At 39.1% G+C, this 20,957-nt stretch overlaps 1 protein-coding gene across 9 annotated transcripts in view; it reads left to right on the top strand.

The window, feature by feature from the left end:
* The first annotated feature begins 4,535 nt into the window (after positions 1–4,535).
* Positions 4,536–20,957, top strand: part of fat3a (FAT atypical cadherin 3a) — a 197,083-nt gene continuing 180,661 nt past the window's right edge. For all 9 annotated transcript variants that reach the window (XM_040036486.1, XM_040036487.1, XM_040036483.1 and 6 more), the window contains exon 1: positions 4,536–4,663. The gene's annotated coding sequence lies outside the window, so the exon portion shown is untranslated. The remainder of the gene's footprint in view (positions 4,664–20,957) is intronic.

The raw sequence follows: 20,957 nt of genomic DNA, 5'->3' as shown, positions 1-20,957 counted from the left end.
GTTCTCAATGAACCCAAAAAACTCATTAATATCAAAGCTGAATGTTTTTGGAAGTAGTTTTTAGTTTTAGCTATTTTAGGGGGATATCTGTGTGTGCAGGTGACTATTACTGTGCATAATTATTAGGCAACTTAACAAAAAACAAATATATACCCATTTCAATTATTTATTTTTACCAGTGAAACCAATATAACATCTCCACATTCACAAATATACATTTCTGACATTCAAAAACAAAACAAAAACAAATCAGCGACCAATATAGCCACCTTTCTTTGCAAGGACACTCAAAAGCCTGCCATCCATGGATTCTGTCAGTGTTTTGATCTGTTCACCATCAACATTGCGTGCAGCAGCAACCACAGCCTCCCAGACACTGTTCAGAGAGGTGTACTGTTTTCCCTCCTTGTAAATCTCACATTTGATGATGGACCACAGGTTCTCAATGGGGTTCAGATCAGGTGAACAAGGTGGCCATGTCATTAGTTTTTCTTCTTTTATACCCTTTCTTGCCAGCCACGCTGTGGAGTACTTGGACGCGTGTGATGGAGCATTGTCCTGCATGAAAATCATGTTTTTCTTGAAGGACGCAGACTTCTTCCTGTACCACTGCTTGAAGAAGGTGTCTTCCAGAAACTGACAGTAGGACTGGGAGTTGAGCTTGACTCCATCCTCAACCCGAAAAGGCCCCACAAGCTCATCTTTGATGATACCAGCCCAAACCAGTACTCCACCTCCACCTTGCTGGCGTCTGAGTCAGACTGGAGCTCTCTGCCCTTTACCAATCCAGCCACGGGCCCTTCCATCTGGCCCATCAAGACTCACTCTCATTTCATCAGTCCATAAAACCTTAGAAAAACCAGTCTTGAGATATTTCTTGGCCCAGTCTTGACGTTTCAGCTTGTGTGTCTTGTTCAGTGGTGGTCGTCTTTCAGCCTTTCTTACCTTGGCCATGTCTCTGAGTATTGCACACCTTGTGCTTTGGGCACTCCAGTGATGTTGGCAGCTCTGAAAATGGCCAAACTGGTGGCAAGTGGCATCTTGGCAGCTGCACGCTTGACTTTTCTCAGTTCATGGGCAGTTATTTTGCGCCTTGGTTTTTTCCACACGCTTCTTGCGACCTGTTGACTATTTTGAATGAAACGCTTGATTGTTCGATGATCACGCTTCAGAAGCTTTGCAATTTTGAGACTGCTGCACCCTCTGCAAGATATCTCACTATTTTTGACTTTTCTGAGCCTGTAAGTCCTTCTTTTTTGACCCATTTTGCCAAAGGAAAGGATGTTGCCTAATAATGAGGCACACCTGAATAGGGTGTTGAGTCATTAGACCACACCCCTCCAAACAGAGATGCACATCACCTAATATGCTAATGTGGTAGTAGGCTTTCGAGCCTATACAGCTTGGAGTAGACAACATGCATGAAGAGTATGATGTGGACAAAATACTCATTTGCCTAATAATTCTGCACTCCATGTAGTTAAATTTCATATATTTATGTTTAATGTTTTTGTTACTGAATTTATATATTTTATCAAATAAACATTTATAATGACAAATGTCTCTGTTCTACTACACAGCAAATGTTGGCACACGACTTGACACATGTAGAATTTATTTCATATTATACTAATGACAAAATATACTGATACAGTAGGATGCAAAAGTTTGGGCAACCTCCAGGTGAAGGCACAGCCATGAAGTCATCCACTAGACAGTCCCAGATGGCCGTCGCTACCTGGGGGGTGATCTGGCTCACCGTGGACACACTGACTCTGAAACTGAACGTGATGGTCCTGAAGGAGTCCCCGGTGACAAGGAACCTGGACAAAATTGTTCAAAATTAGTATTATGGGTACTGCAGTTACAAAATACATTATTCAAATTCCAAAAACTTTTGTGATGTCAGATTTAAATCACAAAACTTAAATCTTACATAAAACATTTTGTAATTATAAGGATAATTACAAAATGTATATTAGATAATATCTAAAACAGTTGTGTTTTGTTTTAACTTTAACATATCATAATTTGATTGGTAGCAACGTTTACAACTACAGTGAGTCAATCACTCATAATTCCTAAACATGTCAATCAGGTCGGAATGAAGTAAGACATTAATAGAAATAAAGAGTTGTATGTTGACATGTAGCCCTTTCCTTGCTTAAATCATTAATATTTTTGAAAAATTAATCTGTGATAAGACATAGCTTATCAAGATAGAACCATGTAACTAAAGATGAACCAAACTGTTCACAGTTTTATCTAACTCTGTTTTAATAAAGGCTGGTGACCCCTGTTATAGAGTCTGACAGCTGCAGGGATTATATACAAATATTCAACTATACCAGAATTAAACCAGGTCTAATTAAAAAGGAGTGAGTATCACTACAAAGGTTAACTCAGTGGTCCTAATGCTACAGTTTGATATCAGCAAACACTGAGCGCATACATTGATGTGACACCACAGCCATGCTATCAATGCAAACACTGATAACAGCATAAATTGAATTAATTTATGCTGTCAGGACTTGATGAGACCTTCTGAGTATCACTAGAAATATTATAAACAGTCGTCTCCATACCACAGTTTGCTATCAGTAAACACCTACGGCATTCATTGATAGCATAGCACATCCATGTTAGCAGTCTATAAACAATAGTTTAGCATATTAGCACAGGTATCAATAAAGGACTACTGTATTAAACACTTTTACTAACCTCAGGCAGACGGACAGGCGCTCTGCAGGTGGGATTGAGCGCCTGTAGTTGGTGTCTAGGCGGGCGATGCTTGGACCGACGCGGGACAGCAGGTCCTCAAACTGGGCGAGGGAAAGTGAATGGAGAAGGGAGACTCTCTCTTCAAACGCTAGCTCGACAGCTGCCATCTAGCAAAGATACCGGTCTGGCACAACTTCCTCCCACATTTCCGGTTCACACGCGTCAAAATATGCAATTTTGAGGCGCGATGGATTTTTCTTGGACACGTGTGCGCAGGCAGACACAGGTGCGAATGTGCACGCGTCAAATTAGGGGCGTTTGGGGCGTTTTGTTCCATCGCGTTCGGTGTGAATACACCATTATAGCTCACGCTTATAGCCTATAAGCCTGGTTAATGACGCTAGAGTTCAACGCACATGCAAACAGCTCGTCTCTACTTCTTTAACTGTTAAAACAGAAGGCAATACTGCGGGTGATTTTGTTTTTCAGCAAGAGTTAGTAAAAAACATCTCCAGTATAATAAAATCTTCTTGCCAAACATCCGCAGCTTGGCAGTGTATACAGCACTATAATGACCAGACCTAATTATTTTGGAAACCATACCTCTTTCCACAGGTCTCAACTTCATCAGACATCACCTAGACTCAGAGCCGGATGAGTCCAGCGCAAACAGCAGCCTAACCGACTAAGATAATGGATCCATGGGGTCAGGAAAGCCAGAAGCAGGGGAGCTGGAGAGGTACCTTTCATGTCCATTCACTGGAGGTGTGGATCTATTGCATGGCTTTCCCCACATCAAGAAGCTGTCAATCAAAATCTGTACAGCTCTTCCTGCATCTGGAGCTTGTGAAGGACTTCTTAGTCATCCAGGACTCCTGTTCACTGCTAAACAGTTACAGCTTCACAGAAAGAACCTTAACCATCACTTCACTGAGCGAAGAAATGGCACATTTTTGCTAAATATGCAGAAATAAATGCACACTTATACAATTTATGGTAAAATGAGCTGCTTTGCCTCGTTCTAATGTTTTCTCTGAGGCTGCTGTGCCATTTGGAGCAAAAATGAATATAAAGTTTACAGCATATCTTGTCACTGGAAATTGTTTGCACTGTTTATATATTTATATTATTTACTGTAGGTATTGGTGAAAAAAGCTTTATGTTGTGAAAAACTGAAATTGGAAATTAGAATTGTTATGCCTTATTTTGTTGATGTTTTTACATATATTCCTGTTGAAAATACTAAGATTTGTATATTTATTTATTTTTGTTTGTCTGATAGCATTTATTTAAAAAAATAAATCGGACATTTCAAACAGTTACTCACTACTTGAGTAGTCTTTTCACCAAGTACTTTTTTACTCTTACTTGAGTAACTTTTTTTGAGACTACTTTTCACTTTTACTTGAGTAATAATATTTTAAAGTAATGCTACTCTTACTTGAGTACAATTTTTGGGTACTCGACCCACCTCTGCTGTCAGCCGAAAATAAAGAGACACCAAAATCAAGCATCTACGGAGGAAGGCAAGATGAACTTGTACCACAGTGATCTGAATGTTTCTACTGATGAAGAAATCCTGAAGTGTAAAGGCCTTTACTCTGCTCAGAATCAGCCAAATGCTACAAAACGGGTTTCACAGTGCACATGGATAATAAACCAAAGCAAACTGCGAAAGCAAGTTGTTTAGTGACAGCTTTAGCTTAGCTGACTTGACTAAATGGAGCAAAGAATTGGTTAAATCTGTGCATCTCCGGCAGGTTGCGCTCTGCCCGTGCATCTCTGCACACGCCCCGGCCTCGTCGTGAGCGCGCGGCTCGCGGAGCAGCATCAGCAGAGCGGGGGCGCGGATCAGATCGAAGCGGACATTCTGCAGTCATTGTTGGAGGATCGTGCGGAGTTGGACGGACTTTCGTACCGAGGTCTTCTGCAGCGTGGCCGGGTGAGTTCCGCGGGAAACCGCATGTAGCTTAGGGGCTGGTGGGGGGCAAAGGTGCGAAGTGAATGCGGGGGACGGCTCTGGAGAGCCGGCAGTGCATTTTCTTTTCTCCTTACTGAAAACAGGGATGGTGGAGGTGAGATGAGCTCTAGCTGCTGCTTTCGCCGTGTTACAGCGCAGTAGGTGCGCGCTACCTCACGGTATGGAGGGAAAACGGTGGTCGGCGGGCTCCGACCATTAGTGGTCCAGTCTCCGCTGCAGCCGCCATGACTGAACCGCTGTGTAGCTGTCTTTGCTCCACCGGGACTAGCCCAGCTGTGTGGTACTGGTCATGCAACTTTAGTACACACACACACACACACACACAAAGCAGGCCTCCGTCGCACCTTTATGTGAATGATTTCTGTAATGCTGTCGCCTACAGCAGCGCTCATATCGCTGGAGCTGCAGTGCTCAGGGAGTGGAACGAAGATGATAAAAATAATCGTCGTGTTTCATGATACTGGACGCGCTCGGGAGAAATCCTCGGATGCTTCTTGTGATGTGATGCGATGCAGACGTGCTCTAGTTTCGAGGTTAACATGTGTGTTGCTGCAGACATACAGATGGAAGCAACAACTGGGACTGGTTTTAAGTGTCCCGTGGGCATTGAGGGGAGGGGAGGGGGGGGGGGGCATCGATATGTAGTGTGTGTGAAGAGAAGCTATGTCATCAAGGTTACTAGCGGCCAGTAAGGCCGATCTTCAGGGTGGAGCTGCATTAATGAAAAAGTCTGTAGCTTGCGTGTGCGCTTTTCACCATGAGCACTGGCAGGGGCGGATCTAAAGAAATTTTCTTAGGGCGGCATGGACATCAAATGGGGTGGCAAAATCAAAACCTTTTTTTAACCCCCCCCCCCACACACACACACACACACGCACACACATTTGTAGATATTACATATGGTTAAAATGAAGTATACATATTCAGTAAGTATACAGGTTTCATATAAATATAATCTAAACTTAATTTATTTTTTGTAGCCTGCATAATTAAACGTTTCAGTTACATGTGAATTTTAATTTTATGTACTGTATAGTAAGGTTGGGTGATATTAGAGCTGGGCGATATAAGATTTTTTCATATCACGATATGTTTTTTTCATTTCAGGCGATAACGATATCTATCACGATATAAGCCAAATAACTATATTTGTAAGATTTAAATGTGCCGTTGCTCACAAGTAAAATGTGAAATAATCAGCAGCTTGTTTTTATTTAAATATTTATTTCCCATAATAAGTTCAACAGGGTAGATGTACTTAAGGAACATGAGACTTTTTCAGATAAATAAAGGCAAATATTGCAAACTACACAAAAGGCAGCCGCTAAAGCGTTTAAGTTTCAAAATAGAACAAACGAAACAGACTACTAAATTGTCAATTCCACTTAGAAACAAAATATTAATTCTAAAAATAAATCTTAGTTTGTTTTACAGAAGAACAGACAAAACTGACTAACTTTTGTCAATATCAAATAAACTGAGAACTAAAAGGAAATTCTCAATCTCTCCTTGTTGTATAGCTTAGCTTTTCAAACAGTTTTAACAGTTACTTTAGTCTGACAAAAGCCGAATGACGAATTAGCGCTTCCAGTCAGAGACTGAGGCTACGTCCACACGTACACGGGTATTTTTGAAAACGGAGATTTTCCGTTTTCGTTTTAAAAAATAATCCCGTCCACACATAAAGGGAGAAATGAAGGAAAACGCTGCTATGAACATGCCAAAGCAGCAGGTGGAGCTAGATTCCTATCCGTGCAGAAATGTTGGCCAACCAGAAGTCTAGAAGCCTCGGTGGGAAAAAGTAAACAAAGCTGGGGCATAGAAGCAGAACCGAGTCGTATGTGTGGAGGGACAGTAACTGTGTGTATATGTAAGCATTTAAACACTGCAGAGAGTAGAATTAACAGTAACAGTATTGTAGAAATTAATTTCACCGAAACAATAACGTGGCGCACAGTGTGACGTCAAAAAATGTGCACACCTTTGACGCTGCGTTTTCTCCGTTTTTGTAGTCCACACATGCAAAAACGGAGTTTTCAAAAATATCCACCCTGGCCGGAGTTTTTAAAAATCTTCGTTTTCAGTGACCAAAAACGCCGTTTACGTGTGGACGAAAGGTGCAAACGCATAGAAAAATCTGCGTTTTCAAAAATACCCGGGTACGTGTGGACGTAACGCATGCACCAGTTTATTGTATTTCCAGACTTGCTTTCAGCACAATTTACAGTGCACACTACTCTGTTTTTTGTCAGACTTGAAATAGCCGAAATACCTTCACACTACGGAACTTCTATGGCTCTTCCGTTCGACAATCTCTCCGGCATTGGAACCATCATCTGTTTTCTCTTCGGTAACCTTCGGTCACGCTTGGTTGATTTTTCTAGTCGGCACACTCATTTCCTCCATTACCCGGGCGGTACGGTGGCTGGCTGCTTCCCAAACAAATACACATGTGCAAGCCGCACATGTGTATTTGTTTGGCACTTGTGCTGTACGTAACAAGTCACGTGACGTGACGCTGCGGCTGTGATTGGTTCGGCTCTGCGCTACTTAATTTGGATTGGCTATTCTTTTTTTTTTTTTTTTTTTTTAAGAGGACAAGAGCGGCGAGGTCTATCGCGATAGTTTAATTTTTCTATCGAGAAAAAGTTATATTGCGATACATATCGTTATCGTTCTATCGCCCAGCTCTAGGTGATATGTAAAAATTTTCCAACTGACAATCGTCAGTCCAATAACCAACGATAGGGGATATATTTGTGCAGACTTTTTGATGGGCAAAGCAATATAATCATGCACGGACTGATTTGCGCAATTACAATGTATAAGTTTTGTTTGGAGGGAATATTTTGCCTTCTTTTCTTGTTTGTTTCAGTATTAATATAGTTACTTTTGGGATTATTTATTTATTTATTTGAGATGCACCAAAGACTTAACAATAGACTTAACAATACGGCAGAGAATCTGTTTGTTTGTTTTTTTTTAATGTTCGCTGGAAGAGACATTTTGATTTTTAAGTAACTGTTTGTTTAATTTTGTATTTGTTGTTTGGTTGAGTGTGTAAGACAAACACCGGAGCTGCCTGTAAACACGGTTATAGTGGAAAAAAGAAGCCAATTTCTCTTTGTTTCCCTCCCCACCACTGTGGGTTTAAAAAAAAAGAAGAAGAAATAAATAAAATGTTTGTTTTTTTCTGAACTAACTTTCTTTCTTTCTGTTATGAGTTTCAGTAAATGAGTCGCTGCATTTTGGTGCACTCTGAGGAGGGTGCATTTGTTCACAGCTGGAAGAGGGTGCCGTTGAAACAGCGGTATTATTTTTTCTGTTGACTGCTTCTGTAAGCTTCAACCAACATTATTAGCAAACGTACTCATGGGGAAATGATAAATAAATAAATCGCTCTTGTAAAAATGATGGGTATAGGCTCACCCTATTGTCAATAGTCAATGTATTCGTCCAATCGCCCAACTTTACTGTATAGCCTGTATAATAAATAAATATGTAGCCTAATAAGTATAAAATCCAGAAAGCTTCACAATTGAGGTGGTTCATTCACAAACACAAGTCTAAGTTTTTTGTTAGAAAAAAATAAAATTGTTACATGCTTGCACTTAAACAAACCTATATGGAAAAGATATATATATAAATCTTATAAAGTTTGTATCTGTCTTGTGTGAAACTTGTATGAAAAGCATACAAGAGTGAAAACAGATATAAGATCCCTTGAAAAATTATATAATGAAACTTGTATGTTTTGGATACTTACTAAAACAATATATGAAAGTAATGAGAAAGTGGCCACTTTCATAAGTAAATCATATAAGGCTTACATGATTTACTCATGAAAGTGGCCACTTTCATGAGTAAATCATGTAAGCCTTATATGATTTACTTATGAAAGTGGCCACTTTCATGAGTAAATCATATAAGTTTTTACTATTTCTTTTCCATATGGGAAATGTCAGAAATTCTGCACTGTCATGAAAAATTTAAACCTAATTTTTCATGCTTTGTTGAATTAAACCAGAGATTCCCAAAGTGTGGGGCCCGCCCCCTGGGGCAAAAAAAAAAAAGCAAAAAAAAAAACACACTTGGAGACTGATGGCATAGTGGACAGGTTTTTGATGGGGCTCCCACACAAATGCAAAGCAGGAGATGAAGCATCGCCAAATATGTTTCCAAACCAACTTCCTTCCAAGCCAAAGACTAGAAAATATGGTGAAGCATATCTTCCCTTTGGCTTCACCTGCACAAGTGCCAAGGTAGGTCTCCCCTGCAGAATTGGTTTTCCCTGCATCGGTAGCATGCGCTGGGCTCTCCAAATCACGGACAGACAGTATCCCACATTCTTGATTTTTAGTTCTCAAACACTTCTTGTAATGACTAATTTACTCCTGACATTTTGGAGATGTTAGCTCTTTATACAGTAAAGTTACAGGGGGCATTATTCTTGTAAAACAAAGGGGGGCCTAGCAAAAAAAGTTAACCCACTTAGTTCCAGATTATAATTGGCCATATTTGACTGCTTTTGATTTTACATTTATATTTCACCTTTAAATGTTTTTTTTGCCTTGTGTGGTATCATTGTTTTCAGCAGAATCTTATGTCTGCATGTACAGTTATTTTTTCATTTCATTTCATTGTTTTTTTGGGGTTTTTTTTGTACAACCATTAAAAAAAACTACTAAAACTAAAATGAGAGAACAATCAGCTGTCATAATAAGATGTCCCACAAATTATTTTTGCCAGTAAAAAAAAAAAGTTTGTCCGCCACAAGGCAGGGGAGAACACCACAGGGATAAACCCTGCAGGCTTGACAACAGGTGTATGATTCCTCCGGTTTTCCACCTGGAGACATTGTTCAGTGGAGATGGTGTCTTCCTTTGGGACGTTCATTAGTACCCTTACTGACACAAAGCAAAACAACAATCACACAACACACTAACTATGCACTCTACCTTAAACGTTACACATCTCTTTCTCTCTCTCGCCCGCTAGATCTCGCTGCCGTCACTCCCAAATTTTTCACATCATTCCGAAACAATAAAATCCCACATGATGCCACTTTTTTTTATTTGTCGACATGATACATTTTTCCACCAATAGCAATGAGGTGCCTTTTTTTTCTCTACTGTTTTTCACACATGATGATAGTATTCAGAGCAAAGCATTGCATATATATATTAGGGAGAGAGAAAGACTGCTATGTCAGCTTAAATCAGTCATGTGCGTGTCTGCACACATCTGCTACTGTGTGTGTGTATGCCAGAAAGATGGAGAGAGTATGAAGGTGCTTCCTCCTCCTCTCACCTTTCATCAGGTAGACAACACCAGCTAGGCATCCACTGTTAATTGGTTCTGCCCTGCCAGAGTCCGTGCAGCTCCTTTTCCACTCCTCCTTTCCCAACAGTTCCTCCCTTCATCATCACCTCTTATCATACTTAACAATTCCTTCTTTACACCCTTGTCCTTTACCTGTTATGCAAGGTCTAATTGGAATACAGTGGCTGCTTTAGACTGCAGTGTGGCAGGTTTAATTATAGCTTTTTGTACATACTAAAAGATATCATCTTGTATGAGATATTTCTGATATTTTGTTTGTAGATTTGTTTAAACCTGGTTATTAAGTTTGTGGGAGTGATGCAACTGTAAGCCTTTTTGTCTAAACTTAACAGGATTAAGTCATTAACAGGAACACAGTGGAAAGAACTTATTTCATTCGGATTGTCTACATTGGAAGGAACTACTTTCTCTTCCGCCTTTCATAGTCATGTGCGAAATACAGCTATGTAAATGTGTCGCAGCCCCTTGGCGTGCACACTCACAACAATGGCTGAGCGTAATTGGAGTTATGTGTGGACGTATTTTACATCCACAAACAGCTGAGACGTGGTTTGCGATACATGTGGCAAGAAAGTGAGGTGTTGTGGCAACACCACAAATTTGTCAAACACCTCAGAGTAAATCGTATTACAGAATATGACGAGTGTATGTTGAGGCGAACTGAAGAGGAGTGGACAGGGACAGGTGCTGCTAGGGCGAGACAGACGTCTCTCACGGAGTCCTTTAGTGCTGCAGGCAGGCAAGGTGTTCAAATAGCGCACAATTCAGCTTTTTTATTTCTATATGATGAATTCTGCATTATTAAGTGATAAGAACAAGTAATCATTATGACGCTATAATTTAAGATACAATAAATAAAATACGTTTTTATACAAAGTATCGGCATCGGATCAGTATCGTAGATACCACCCTGAATTTTACTTGGTATCGGATCGGATAGGAAATCAGTGGTATCGCACATCACTAGTTTTTAAGTTGAATCCCCAACAAACACAACAATGTCGACGAAACGTTTTGCACCGTCAAAGGCAACCGTGGGTACCTTTGGTTTCATTCTATAATACTGGACTTATTTTTCTACGAACCCATATGGAAAAGATATATATAAATCTTATAAAGTTTTTATCTGTCTTGTATGAAACTGTATGAAAAGCACACAAGAGTGAAAACACATATAAGATCCCTTGAAAAATTATATAATGAAACTTGTATGTTTTGGATACTTACTAAAAAAATATATGAAAGTAATGAGAAAGTGGCCACTTTCACGAGTAAATCATATATGTTTTTACTATTTCTTTTCCATATGGGGTGAGTGAATTACTCAGAGTAAACACTAACAGAAAACTGCAATTCAATATTCATATTTAGGACACAAAATACTTAGATTTATGCTGTGGAATGTAACATGATGAGTTCTTCTTTTGAAACGCTTTTTGTTTTTGTTTTTTTTCTATGTGTGCTACAACTTGCCTTGAGGCAACAGTTGCTAAGATTTGGCCCCATTTATAAATTGAATTAAATTGAAAAAAAAAAAAACCCATACTATATGTATGTTTGAACAACCACGTCTTATACTTACAGAGAATGGTAGGAATAATTTCCTGAAGCACTTTTTATGGTTGAGTCAGTCTGAGGAAGGAGCTCTGCTGCCTCAGAACTGTCTTGTGTAGGAGGTGTCATGAGTTGTCCATGATACAGAGGAAATACAAGTGAACTGAGCTGGAGATGTTTTGTTGTGCCTCTGAGTGGTAATTATCGTGTGTGATGTGGGATTTAAAAATTTAGAGATTTGCCTTTAAAAGATGGCAGAAATGTTTAGATTACCTTCGTTTTCCAGGTACTTTTGATGATAATGTGGCATGTGCATATTTCATTACCTAAACCTAAACTTGTTAGATTGGTGCTGATTTAGAGCTGCATCATTTTTGCAATCAAGTGAAACAGGTTTGTAGTCATATTTATTAACAATTCAGCCTCATGACTAACATTTTCCTTTCACAATAAAGCCTAGCAGCTCTGAGCAATTTCTGACAGTGTAACATTGCTGGATGAGGCTGGGCTTCCGATGTTAGACGGGATTTTTTTTAGCAGTATACCGATAGATGTTCCAGCCTTGATGTTGTTTCTGTGTTCTTGTGGCTGCATATCAGGACTCGGGCTGCATTGCTGCAGATAATATGTGAGAGCACTTTGCAGAGCACTGTAGGACTGGCTGCAGTGGCTGATCCTCCCCACTGAGCACACTGACCTCCACATGGAAGAAAGAGAGGAGGGGGAGGAGAAGATGCAGCTATTCTCTCTATTCTTTTTGTTCTCCTTCTCTCCAAGTGCCTTGCTCCACAGGCTGGCTGCTTGGAAATGGCATTGCTGCAACCCCTCCTCCTTCTTCACTCTCCCCCTGCTTTTCCTGCATCTCTGGGGTCCCAAGAGCTTTGTGAGCGTCTGTTTGAGCCAAATGCCAGCACTCTGCATGCCCTCTCCCCCCTTCCTTCATCTTCCTGCGTGTGTATGAGAGGGAGAGAGTTGGGGGATTTCTTTGGATGCCTTCTTTATCCATGATGGGGGTTGCCTGTTGCTGTGTTCTAGTGCTTCATCCCCAGTGTTTGTGCAATTGGCGTGTGAGTAAGAGAATGTTATTGTTCACAGTTTCACTATAAGCTCTTTTCACACATGTACTGCAGCTCTACTGCATCCCAGTCCTTTGTCTATGACACTGTGCTTAGCACCACAAATTAGTTAAAAAAAAACAAACAAAAAACCCCCGAATTTTCTTCCCCATGATCTGATGGGATGCTTACATTTAAACATACACTTCAAATAAACTGAAACATCAAGGAAATCGAGCTAAAAAGTTCGTAATCTATGTACCATCAATGTATCTTAACTCAACAACCAGCTGACATATCCTTTGAAACCTGACAGCTAAATTGCCTAGATGTGAGGCTTGTGAGGCTTTCACTGTGAACACATCAGAAATTTTACATCTAAATGTAGGGATGGGTATTGATAAGATTTTCACGATTCCGATTCCATTTTCGATTCTGTTTAACGATTCGATTCTTTATCGATTCTTATTTTTTAAAAAGGAGAACACTAAGGTTGATTAGCTTAGAACTTTGTTTTATATCTTCTCTTTGAACAAGATAGAAATTTAGGAGTAACATGGCCTTACAAACCCAACAGTGAGATCTTAAGAGATCCACAGCCTGGCTCTTCAATGGGGTGTCACAGGGTCCCCAGGAAACAAAAATTGTAAATGTAAAATAATAAAATAAATATTCTTCTGTAACAATAACAAAGTATAACATAAATTATTCTGTAGCAATTACACAAGAATATCCAGTAATGTCCCTGCCTACAATTAAACACATTCACTTACTGAAAATCGGGGGCACCTGCTGTGGCAAATGGGTGCAAGCCTTTTACCACAAACTTAGTCACTGCTCGGTGACATTCGTCTATCCTGGCCTGAAAGGAGACGCAACCGGTAGACTGCAGCGAGAACTGCCAGCATCTGAGGCAGCCAGACTCTGTCTTTCTCATCATGGTCACCTAAATGCACAGTAATAGCAGGTTTTGTAATAAGGCAGATCGCGCTAACATAATATGTACTGTTAGTTGATTATTTACCTGCCGCATTAACGGGAGAGGACGTGCAAACGTTACCGCTGCTGCTGGGTTGAGATTCACGAGTCCGGAGCGGAATTAAAAACACGACATTCATTTAAGATCATCACGTGTTTTGTGAGCAAATGCTTTTGCATATTCGTAGTGTTTCCTCCCTTAAATGAAATATCTACTTTTCAAGTATTGCAAGTTGCCCTGTTGTCATCCGTTCTCGTAAAGTATAACCAAACTTTTGAGTGTTTGAGCCGCTTAGGCGCCGTGTTTCCTGCCAGGTAAATGACGCTCCGCAACGTGGTGACGTCATTCGGGGCGACTGGAATCGATAAGGGAATCGTTTGCAAAAATGGCAAACAATTCCAAGGAATTGAAACAGTGGGAACCGGTTCTCAACAAGATCCGGGTTTCGATACCCATCCCTATCTAAATGTGTGTGTTTAGTCTAGTACATAGGTGTCAAACTCTGGCCCGCGGGCCAAATTTGGCCTGCAGCCCAATTACATTTGGCCCGCAAAGCCATACCAAATTACTATTAGAGCTGGCCTACTGGTATTATACAGCTAATATATATATATAGTTTAGTATTAAGCTTTGCTTGTTCCATATTCAGTTTTTCAGCAAAACTTGTTTGAGTCCATAAGAAAAGATTCATTCTTATATCTGGAGGAAGATTTTTTATTAAATATTAACGTTAGCCCGCGACTTTGTTCCAATTTTGAATTTTGGCCCACTGTGTATTTGAGTTTGACACCCCTGGTCTAGTATTTGCTTTTTTTAATGCCACGCATATCTAGATGCACCTTGACTGGCTTCAGGTCCTGCCTGTAGCAGTTGCCACACACACCGCAAGCTGGATGCAAAGCCTCCTCATTCATGGCAATTGTGAAACTTACTTCTCAGGACATTAGATGTATTACCATTATTTATCCACCTTTCTGCTTAATAACCACTTGCTGAAGTTCTGTTGCTAGAAATCAGATGAATATGGGCAATTAAATGGTTGTCCGTTTTTTTGAATTTATCATTTCAGTAGAAAGTAAATGCCAGTTCAATTCACTGATGCTAACTAAGCTAGCAACTCTATGGCAGATGTACGTTATTAAGATATGAAATGCATTCTTCTTGCTTCCTCCACTTTTGTACCATTGATTCATTAATGTTGAATTCTCTTGCTGCTGCTCTATTCCCATGTCATACTGCATGACTGATAGAATTTGAAATCTGCTTCATGAGCATGTCTCTTAACAGGTGCCATTTTTGGGTCCTTATACACACGCAATACGGTAATATTATGTTGAAGCACGGTACGTATTAATCTGCAAGGCTCCTGACTATGGTAGCTGTAATGCTCCAACAGTCCATCAAGCGGTGTGGCTTCATTGCTTACCGAAGTCGTACTAAAACATTTTGACAGATTTTTGAGTGCTGTGTAACATAAATCTGTTCACGTTCAGTAAGCACAAATAGAATTCATACATAAGGCACACTTTTGAGGAAATGAAAGGATTTTAAGTGCACCTTATAGTCCGAAAAATACGGTACTGAAAACGTTCTTGTGCTTAAAGTGCTTCGCTGAACTGAAATTTAAACTAAAAATATCTCAAGATATATAAAATCAAAAGAAAGTCAAAATTAAAAGTGCCTCAAAGGCTTTGAACTGAACATCTCAATATCTGATTGGTTTAGACCACAATATGGGCATAATGGCTCCCAGGGCTCAAAAAATTTCAAAATCCCTGGTACCCCTTCGGGCAGGCACTCTTCAGTTTTTGGTAGCCGAAAATAAATTTAAGTAGCCCGAATTAAAAAAAAAAAAAAAAAAAGGACAATTTTTTGATTGATGTTTTGTTTCCTTTACAATATTATTAAGTATAATACTGTAAAGGAAACAAAACACCAATCAAAAGATAGTTAAAACACAAATTACAAAAACTGTATAAAAATTACAATCATCAACTCAAGTATTTGGTTCTAATTGAACAGAAATTTCTATGAACTTGTAAGAACTGTGTAGAACATGAATCAGTCTGTGTCAGATCCTGAATTTGAAATTTCCACTGAAATCACGGGTAAGAGGTAAGTGGAACCAAGATCTAGGACATTTGCTTTTTGAAGTTTGCAAAGACTGCTAAATATTGCCAATGGTAGTTCACTCTTCGTAACATAGTATGCTGTTCTAAACAGCTTTTTCAGGACTTCTTGTTGTACTTGGTTTATTTTTAGTATGTTTTTTGCAATTGGTGTTTGTTCTAGGAAAGATACTGCAGACTGAGCAATAATGTACTTTTGCATTTCTCATGGGTTCTGATGGGGGGTCTTTCTTAAAATTACTGGTCCCAATAACAAAGGCGCTTGTCAACTCAGAAATCGAGGGAAACTCAACACACCCGGCAGAACATTAAATGTTATTATGTTATTTAGCTTACTATATTCCAACCACAGAAATTCTTTTGACCATGAAACCAAAAAAGCTGCGCTTTCTTTTTGCCTCATAGTCTGATTTGTCATAACTTTTCCATTTTGTGGTAGGCTTTTCTTTGGCTGTCCCTTCTTCACCTTGACCTGTCTTATTTGGCTCTGCAGAACTAAAATTCCTGCGTAAATCCATCTGCATTTACACACGTACTTACATAACGGTCAGCGATTCTCTGCGCAATTAACCTCTATGACATGTTTAAGCTTGCTGCGGGAGATTTCACTTGTCATGTTTGAATAGTAAGCTAACAATTGATAAGACTATGCCAGAGGAATTAGTGCGCAATTAATCTGTCATTCACCAATCAGTACTGCTGATCTCTATACACAGTTCGTGCGATCGCAAAGTGAAAGTGAAAGCAAAAAACAAGCCCAAATTCAAACGCCATTTCAAATGTCACATATTGACAGTGGTTCATCGATGCCAATGACATAATTACCCAGCTACATTTGCGAAAGAATGCAAAAGCATTGACATATATTTTTCCTTCCTACGATAGCTTGACGGGCAGGACTGAGATGGATTTTTGTAGCCCGACTGGAAAAATCGCTAGCCCGACGTCCCGGGCGATTTTGTGAGCCCTGGTGTCTGTTGTTAACCACACAGAGACTTTAAGAGTTGCAGAGTCTTTTTTGTTTGTTTGGTTTTTTTTCACTCGAATGGCTGGTCGCAGCGGTGCGGCCTAGGATCTTTTTTGGCAGAACATTGGCAGAATGTGCAGGTGTCGCCGTGCACTATTGGATTATTGTGGGGAAGCCTTCCTTCGTCATTTCCCTTTTCTGCCGACTGTGCAGAGACACTTGCATGACACAGAAATCAATCGAACAGCAGCAGCACGGAGTCGGTGCTGCGGCGCTTCAGCAGCACACTTAGGCCATGATAGGGCATAATGTTGTCTGCTGTTGGCCACACATAGACTTTCAGAGTTGCATAGACTTTTTTTCTTTCACTCGAACGGCTGGTCGCACTGGTGCGACCTAGGATTTTTTTTTAGTCGCACCATTGAGAAATTAGGTCGTATTTGGGACCAAATTGGGGAGTTAGTCAGTACGGGAACAATTGTAATGGTTGTAATGGCTCAATGTGGGGAAAAGTATCATAACTCATAATAATTTCTATTTAGAGCCCCAGGAGATTTTCGTAGTGTACAGGTTGTGATCAGTTGATCTGCTGCTGTTTGTGGATTTCAGAATTTAACAAGATGTAAGGGGGTGTTTAATGAGTTCTCCTGCCTGATTTTCATCCTCAACACTGACAGTACACTGTGTATTTCTTTATATTAGACAGTACACAGCAAATCCAGCATGTCCAAATTAACACTGTCAGATTTGATTTCAACACCATTAAAGTGTCTATATGGGTCCACACCAGAGAGTGTTAATTTATCACTTTTTTTGGAGAGTTGGTACGTTAACTCTGATTTAGTGTTAAACACCAAATCTGTCTGGATTTGATAATTTAAAGCTTACTGATGCTAACTAGGTGTTAAGAGTTTATATATTAACTCTCAAAGAGTATTTTAATTTAACTACGTAAGAGTTATCTTCTAATTAATTCTAAAAAGCGGGAATTTTACTGTTCTGAACTTTTAGAAATTTCTTTTGGAAATAAACATTTCCTAAAAAGACGCAATGTTTTTTTTTATAAACATTTATTCTGAACTGTGCACCACAATTTCAAAACATTTTCTTAAAGATGTAACAGTGTACATGTTCTCACTTTCATTAGAATTTTGTTTATCAAAAGGTCTGACATAGATGAGCTGGTAAATGCAAATAACAGCATTCTCATCACTTATTTCTTCAATACAATATGCATGTCCTTCATTCATCACTTTGTGGAATTTCAATGCACTTCTGCTCTCCCCCATATTCCATCTTCACAAGCATATCCTATGTGGAGATTGAATAAAAATTAGTTGACACTAATTAATGGCACAAATAATCTGGTAATCAATTGCAGCACAGTAAAAAAAAAAAGAAATCCTTTTTGAGCCATTACTTGTGTAAAGTATTTTCCCAAAAGACAAGGACACAGGCAACAGGTAATACTGAACTAAATGTAAAACCTCAACCTTTTTCATTTTTACCTAAACCGTGTGCACAAAACTCTGGAGGGATCTAAATGCTAATGTAGAACCCAGTGAGGACATCTGCTACTGCTGTTTGCTTGTTTTTGTTTTTTTTTATGGGAGATCATTTTCAGGCTTCAAGTAGCACCATTATACCAACATTTCACATTCTAGACATTGTTTTAGGTGTATTTAACCAAAAATGTGACTGAAAATTCACATGCAAGCTTTTTTTCAAGGCTGTGGTATTTGCCTGCAAACAATACCTTTCAGCTAGCTAAAACAGAATATTATGCTATCACCGAGCAACATGGCTAATGCCTTTCACACAGCTTTGTCTAAACTCCAAAGAGCCACAGAAGTAAAAGCTAATAATAATAATTGAAACAATCTTTGAAAAAATGACTTACCAAGCATGGCAAACAACTCAAATATGTAGAGCAAAATGTTCTGAAACGGCTTCACTTCAGCTTCGATTGAAGCCTATGGTGCTGGGGGCGGAGTCTGTAAATTTACTCTATTGGTGTCATAGCCCCTGTAGGAGTTCAGAGTTAAGAGGTCAAGAGTTAATGTTTCCATTGTAACACCTCCAGATTTGACATAGAAACACTAATTTTTAACACTCGATTTTAACTACTATCATTTTACACCTCAGAGTTACATTAAAAGAATGTGACTCTACTTAGAGTAAAATTAACTCTACTTTTGCAAGAAGACTACTAACACCAAAACATTTAACACTTTTGAATTTGCTTTGTACAGTTGTCCCTGCCATAACGTGGCTCACCTTTCGCAGTCTCGCTCTTTCGCAGATTTTTTTTGTGCAATTTTCCTTGTTTGTTTTTTTTGTTTGTTTTTTTATAGCGCATTGTGTTCTGTGTCTTGTTTGGCTATAGACCACAGTACAGAGTGCGTTCAGCTTGTCAAGTTTACTTAAATATTCAATCGCTCGCTAGCAATGTGACTCTGAAGTTCTTAGTTTTTAATAGTGATGTGCAGATCAATACTGAAATATCAGTTCCTCTGATACCAGTCATTTATGTTCTAGAATCGATTCTCACATTAAAATATCAATACTTTAGTAATTTAGGCTAAATTTGTAGTTTATCATTAACAGGAACACAGTGGAAAGAACTTATTTCATTCGGATTGTCTACATTGGAAGGAACTACTTTCTCTTCCGCCTTTCATAGTCATGTGCGAAATACAGCTATGTAAATGTGTCGCAGCCCCTTGGCGTGCACACTCACAACAATGGCTGAGCGTAATTGGAGTTATGTGTGGACGTATTTTACATCCACAAACAGCTGAGACGTGGTTTGCGATACATGTGGCAAGAAAGTGAGGTGTTGTGGCAACACCACAAATTTGTCAAACACCTCAGAGTAAATCGTATTACAGAATATGACGAGTGTATGTTGAGGCGAACTGAAGAGGAGTGGACAGGGACAGGTGCTGCTAGGGCGAGACAGACGTCTCTCACGGAGTCCTTTAGTGCTGCAGGCAGGCAAGGTGTTCAAATAGCGCACAATTCAGCTTTTTTATTTCTATATGATGAATTCTGCATTATTAAGTGATAAGAACAAGTAATCATTATGACGCTATAATTTAAGATACAATAAATAAAATACGTTTTTATACAAAGTATCGGCATCGGATCAGTATCGTAGATACCACCCTGAATTTTACTTGGTATCGGATCGGATAGGAAATCAGTGGTATCGCACATCACTAGTTTTTAAGTTGAATCCCCAACAAACACAACAATGTCGACGAAACGTTTTGCACCGTCAAAGGCAACCGTGGGTACCTTTGGTTTCATTCTATAATACTGGACTTATTTTTCTACGAACCCATATGGAAAAGATATATATAAATCTTATAAAGTTTGTATCTGTCTTGTGTGAAACTTGTATGAAAAGCATATAAGAATGAAAACAGATATAAGATCCCTTGAAAAATTATATAATGAAACTTGTATGTTTTGGATACTTACTAAAACAATGTATGAAAGTAATGAGAAAGTGGCCACTTTCATGAGTAAATCATGTAAGCCTTATATGATTTACTCATGAAAGTGGCCACTTTCATGAGTAATCACATATAAGTTTTTACTATTTCTTTTCCATATGGGAAGGCTTGAACCTGAAAGTGTTTAAACAAGAGAAAAGTGTGAAAATCTTCTGGCCTGTCTGAGAAAAGTGTATAAAGTGTGTAGTGAGGGGTTTTACAGCCTTAAAACCCATATGGAAAAGATATATATAAATCTTATAAAGTTTTTATCTGTCTTGTATGAAACTTGTATGAAAAGCATACAAGAGTGAAAACACATATAAGATCCCTTGAAAAATTATATAATGAAACTTGTATGTTTTGGATACTTACTAAAAAAATATATGAAAGTAATGAGAAAGTGGCCACTTTCATGAGTAAATCATGTAAGCCTTATATGATTTATATATGATTTACTCATGAAAGTGGCCACTTTCATGAGTAAATCATATATGTTTTTACTATTTCTTTTCCATATGGGAACATCTGTAATAATTGTTGGCTGCAGTTGGCTATTTCACCTATCGCGGGTTATTTTTAGAACGTAACTACCATGACAAACGAGGGACCACTCTATACAGTTGGTATGAAGGTGGAATTCATTCAATGGATCTAAGCATTATCAGCTAAAAATCATATGAATCTCTGTTACAATTGATGTAACCTCTGACCTTGAAACCACAGCC

Source organism: Simochromis diagramma, unplaced genomic scaffold (assembly GCF_900408965.1).
Source record: "Simochromis diagramma unplaced genomic scaffold, fSimDia1.1 OVJJ01000324.1, whole genome shotgun sequence".
Lineage (NCBI taxonomy): Eukaryota > Metazoa > Chordata > Actinopteri > Cichliformes > Cichlidae > Simochromis > Simochromis diagramma.
The sequence above is the reverse complement of the archived record's forward strand: the minus strand, read 5'-3'. Positions and strand labels throughout refer to the sequence as shown.